At 49.3% G+C, this 6033-nt stretch overlaps 2 pseudogenes; both read left to right on the forward strand.

The window, feature by feature from the left end:
- The first annotated feature begins 1066 nt into the window (after nucleotides 1-1066).
- LOC126421451 (U2 spliceosomal RNA) lies at nucleotides 1067-1279 on the forward strand (annotated as a pseudogene).
- A 3295-nt stretch (nucleotides 1280-4574) lies between these two features.
- On the forward strand, nucleotides 4575-4787 carry LOC126422270 (U2 spliceosomal RNA; annotated as a pseudogene).
- The last annotated feature ends 1246 nt before the right edge of the window (nucleotides 4788-6033 follow it).

A 6033-nucleotide genomic window follows, 5' to 3' on the forward strand; every position in this document is an offset into this window, starting at 1 on the left:
TGGAGGACAGACGACCATCGGTCATCTGGCACCAAGCTTGGGCTAATATCAACCACCCAGCCCTCCCCACAGAAGTTTCAGCGCTATGGTATCGCGTTGTAAACAATTTAATACCCACTAATCATCGCTTGGCGGCCATCCGCCTATGGCCCTCGGCTGCTTGCGGCCGATGTGGTGACGTAGACACCAGAGAGCATCGTCTCTTATGCCCTCACGTCACAGAAGTGTGGGACCTTGCACGTGTGCTATTAGCGCTGATCGGTGGGACTACACTGGACTATGTGCCAATCGACTGGTTCCTTACGCCTGATATTCAGACCAACCCCCGAAAACGACATAACGCAGTGGTGTGGCTCTTGGGCCACACCATTTTCACGATCTATGACCTTTGCCTCACCGATGCTGTCTCTTTCATGGACTACCTTTGGAGCCAGCATCGCCTGGCGGAATGTGACCGGAAATATACCATTACTTTTGCAAGATTTCTTAAAGTTGCAATGGTTCATGGTTATCAAAAGGTGGTCCAGGCTGAGTAAGGCACCTCGTATAAGAATTGCCTGAGTGTACCCCTGGATCTTTGTCACTCGGACTTTCAAACTACTCTTGACTTAACCATACCCCAGGTTTGATATTGGCCTTCTGGGCATCACTAGAGTAGACTGCTCTATGATACTGATAATATGGAAATTGGTAACATGGAAATTGTGTGAACGTTGTATGAAAAATTATTGGAAAATTGGAAAACACATAATCTATCTTAGGGGATTATTACTTCGTTAATTCTATGGGCTATGGGATTATCTCGCCAGTTTCGTTTGAGTGTGCTACCGTCGCTGTTTTTTTTTTTTTGCCTTCATTTCTGTCTTTATTTATTTCTTTCTATTTAGTTTTTAACATCATCACTTGCCTCACACCTGCAGAGGGAAGTGTGTTTCTGAGGAGTGTGTCGTCGCCCCCTGAGGCATAGCAGAGTATGCCTCCGCTTTTATTTTCGGTTTATGGCAATAAGTCTTGCTGCTAACAACACCCTGCTTTACGTGCTGCGTCGACACTAGAGGATGGCGGCATTTTTGGAGAGGAAAAGGTAGGGCTATAGGGGAGGTAGGAGGGAAAAAAAGTGTAGTATCTGTTCTTATCAGCTTAATATCTGATACGTCCTGCATTGCACGACCAGAATATTAAACTCATTTTTGGCTTATGACGGAGTGCTAGGGGCTTGCTCCACCTCTGTCGCGGGTTGGCCCGGCATTGCAGTACCGTCGGGATCGGCCCACCTAAAATTAATTAAAACACAGCCTGAAATGGGTTAACATTCTGCAGTGATCAGATATTCCGCTGGTAGCAAAACTTGTCGTAGTTGTTGATGTGCCCAGTAGTTAGTTGCTTACACACCACGATTTCTTTTAATTAATTTAAAATTATCTTAAGAAATTTTTTTTTTTTTGGTGTTAGCCAGACCGCACTTGCATCCGCATTACGCTAGGCTGGTAATTTATGGTGGCACAGGACAGTGCCTTCGGATGCCTCGTTAGCGTCTCTTATGGTCCTATCGCAGATAATTTTAATAATATTTTTTGGAGTTATAACCTTAGCTCCTCGCGAACGTCGTCGTCGTCGTCGTCGTCGTCGTCGTCGTCGTCGCCGCCGCACGCACGCAGAATACGTGGTACACACGCACACACACATATGCAGTAGGCGGTGGACGATGTAAGCACTCGGCTAGGTGTAGCTCGCGCCAGTATAGCTCGCGCCGGCCTGGCGCTGCTGTGGGGCGGCCTCACGGCTTCTCCACTGGCCTGGCAGCTAGCGGCGTTCAAATGGGAGTCGCAGTTTACTCCTCGACATGGAGGGTGGTACTGGGCTGTTGACGAGTGCTCTCGTATTTTGTCGTTCCCTCCGGCACTTGCCTTTGCGATGTTTTCGACGGTCGCCTGTTGCCATATCGGCCCGCACCACCATGTGTGACTCCCACATGTGGAGCGTACATGCTGCAAGCATTTAGGCCCTGACACTGCGGTTTTTCATCTGTGGCGGTACTCCGCAAGGATACCGCCCTTCGATTGTGCCATTCCAGCACTAATTGAAGTGCTAGATTTTCCGGCCTGTTAGGAGACCGCTCCTGCAAAATGTGCGAGGAGATTTTTGCTGGTTGCGAGCTACCCGCCGATTTTCTAGCTGTACGTATTGCCCTTAATCCAAAGGTCACAGTCGACTGTCGGGCTAGAGACGTACGTCCCATCACCGTTCTTAACACTGTTTATAAGTTGGTGGCACGAAGTGTGGCTTCACGTCTTAAACAGGTAATGAATAAGGTACTTTGTCCCACTCAATCATGTGGCGTTTCGAATCGAACCACCTTCACCGCTGCTTCTATATACCGTGATGCTGTCTTACTCACCCACCGCCGACGCTCGAACCCCGGCTGCAATTGATCGCTAGATTTCGCCGGTGCCTTCGATAGGGTCTCCCATCCTTACCTGCTGGCCGTTATGTCGCGGATGGGTTTCGGGGAGCACTTCATAAGAGTCATCCGGCACTTCTTGGATGGAGCAAATTGCACAATCATTGTGAACGGCTGCAGATCACGACCAATTCCCATCAGACGATCAGTTCGACAAGGGTGTCCCTTGTCAGTGTATTTTATCGCTTTGGACCCCGTGCTGCGTGACATCGGACGAATGGTCGATGGTGTTCCTTTCCCAGGCGTCACCTTCCGCAGTGCGGCATACGCGGATGGTGTAGGTGTGTTTGTAGCAAACGCCAGGGACATCGATTCAGTTCGCCGAGTCCTCCACGTTTATGAACGAGCATCCGGTGCCATGTTAAAAGTCAACAAAATGGTGCTAATCCCACTAGGACCACGATCATTGACCATCGAGCGCCCATGGTTCCGGATTGTAGGGGAACAACGTATCTTGGGTCTTGAGGTGACTGCCTGTCCGCAGCGCATCTTAACACTCACGTGCAGGCGGATTCTCACGCGCATCAGAGGACTTTGCGTGAGTCACACTGATCGACGACTCGACCTCCATCATTGAATCCAACTGATTAATACTTACATCCTATAACGGGCATGGTATGTAGCACAACTCTTTACGCTACCGAAACAAACCAGCAGAGCCATCTCACAAACAGTATATTGCCTGTTGTGGCGGCATGCACTGTTCAAAGTTGATGCACAGACTTGTACACTGCCAAAGGTCGATGGTGGCCTTGGACTCATTGACTTTCCCCGCAAATGTGCGGCAATCCTGATTCACCGTATCGCCACTTTGCGTGAGATTGACCCAGGTGGGACAACAGCGGTGCTTTTCGACCGTTATCGCCCACAATCGGCGCGTGAACCAGTATGTTTGACACATATTACATTCCGGATGACGGCAGTCAAGGTCTATTACCTCAATCAAAGTTACGTCCTAACAGTGGCCACCGACAAGGCACGCACATCAAAGCGCCTTTACTAGGCGCTTCGAGAGCCAGCCCACACTACATAAATTGGAGGACAGACGACCATCGGTCATCTGGCACCAAGCTTGGGCTAATATCAACCACCCAGCCCTCCCCACAGAAGTTTCAGCGCTATGGTATCGCGTTGTAAACAATTTAATACCCACTAATCATCGCTTGGCGGCCATCCGCCTATGGCCCTCGGCTGCTTGCGGCCGATGTGGTGACGTAGACACCAGAGAGCATCGTCTCTTATGCCCTCACGTCACAGAAGTGTGGGACCTTGCACGTGTGCTATTAGCGCTGACCGGTGGGACTACACTGGACTATGTGCCAATCGACTGGTTCCTTACCCCTGATATTCAGACCAACCCCCGAAAACGACATAACGCAGTGGTGTGGCTCTTGGGGCACACCATTTTCACGATCTATGACCTTTGCCTCTGCCTCACCGATGCTGTCTCTTTCATGGACTACCTTTGGAGCCAGCATCGCCTGGCGGAATGTGACCGGAAATATACCATTACTTTTGCAAGATTTCTTAAAGTTGCAATGGTTCATGGTTATCAAAAGGTGGTCCAGGCTGAGTAAGGCACCTCGTATAAGAATTACCTGAGTGTACCCCTGGATCTTTGTCACTCGGACTTTCAAACTACTCTTGACTTAACCATACCCCAGGTTTGATATTGGCCTTCTGGGCATCACTAGAGTAGACTGCTCTATGATACTGATAATATGGAAATTGGTAACATGGAAATTGTGTGAACGTTGTATGAAAAATTATTGGAAAATTGGAAAACACATAATCTATCTTAGGGGATTATTACTTCGTTAATTCTATGGGCTATGGGATTATTTCTCGCCAGTTTCGTTTGAGTGTGCTACCGTCGCTGTTTTTTTTTTTTTTTTTGCCTTCATTTCTGTCTTTATTTATTTCATTCTATTTAGTTTTTAACATCATCACTTGCCTCACACCTGCAGAGGGAAGTGTGTTTCTGAGGAGTGTGTCGTCGCCCCCTGAGGCATAGCAGAGTATGCCTCCGCTTTTATTTTCGGTTTATGGCAATAAGTCTTGCTGCTAACAACACCCTGCTTTACGTGCTGCGTCGACACTAGAGGATGGCGGCATTTTTGGAGAGGAAAAGGTAGGGCTATAGGGGAGGTAGGAGGGAAAAAAAGTGTAGTATCTGCTCTTATCAGCTTAATATCTGATACGTCCTGCATTGCACGACCAGAATATTAAACTCATTTTTGGCTTATGACGGAGTGCTAGGGGCTTGCTCCACCTCTGTCGCGGGTTGGCCCGGCATTGCAGTACCGTCGGGATCGGCCCACCTAAAATTAATTAAACCACAGCCTGAAATGGGTTAACATTCTGCAGTGATCAGATATTCCGCTGGTAGCAAAACTTGTCGTAGTTGTTGATGTGCCCAGTAGTTAGTTGCTTACACACCACGATTTCTTTTAATTAATTTAAAATTATCTTAAGAATTTTTTTTTTTTGGTGTTAGCCAGACCGCACTTGCAGCCGCATTACGCTAGGCTGGTAATTTATGGTGGCACAGGACAGTGCCTTCGGATGCCTCGTTAGCGTCTCTTATGGTCCTATCGCAGATAATTTTAATAATATTTTTTGGAGTTATAACCTTAGCTCCTCGCGAACGTCGTCGTCGTCGTCGTCGTCGCGTTCGTCGTCGTCGTCGTCGTCGTCGTCGTCGCCGCCGCCGCACGCACGCAGAATACGTGGTACACACGCACACACACATATGCAGTAGGCGGTGGACGATGTAAGCACTCGGCTAGGTGTAGCTCGCGCCAGTATAGCTCGCGCCGGCCTGGCGCTGCTGTGGGGCGGCCTCACGGCTTCTCCACTGGCCTGGCAGCTAGCGGCGTTCAAATGGGAGTCGCAGTTTACTCCTCGACATGGAGGGTGGTACTGGGCTGTTGACGAGTGCTCTCGTATTTTGTCGTTCCCTCCGGCACTTGCCTTTGCGATGTTTTCGACGGTCGCCTGTTGCCATATCGGCCCGCACCACCATGTGTGACTCCCACATGTGGAGCGTACATGCTGCAAGCATTTAGGCCCTGACACTGCGGTTTTTCATCTGTGGCGGTACTCCGCAAGGATACCGCCCTTCGATTGTGCCATTCCAGCACTAATTGAAGTGCTAGATTTTCCGGCCTGTTAGGAGACCGCTCCTGCAAAATGTGCGAGGAGATTTTTGCTGGTTGCGAGCTACCCGCCGATTTTCTAGCTGTACGTATTGCCCTTAATCCAAAGGTCACAGTCGACTGTCGGGCTAGAGACGTACGTCCCATCACCGTTCTTAACACTGTTTATAAGTTGGTGGCACGAAGTGTGGCTTCACGTCTTAAACAGGTAATGAATAAGGTACTTTGTCCCACTCAATCATGTGGCGTTTCGAATCGAACCACCTTCACCGCAGCTTCTATATACCGTGATGCTGTCTTACTCACCCACCGCCGACGCTCGAACCCCGGCTGCAATTGATCGCTAGATTTCGCCGGTGCCTTCGATAGGGTCTCCCATCCTTACCTGCTGGCCGTAATGTCGCGGATGGGTTT

Source organism: Schistocerca serialis, chromosome 1 (assembly GCF_023864345.2).
Source record: "Schistocerca serialis cubense isolate TAMUIC-IGC-003099 chromosome 1, iqSchSeri2.2, whole genome shotgun sequence".
Taxonomy (NCBI): Eukaryota; Metazoa; Arthropoda; class Insecta; order Orthoptera; family Acrididae; genus Schistocerca; species Schistocerca serialis.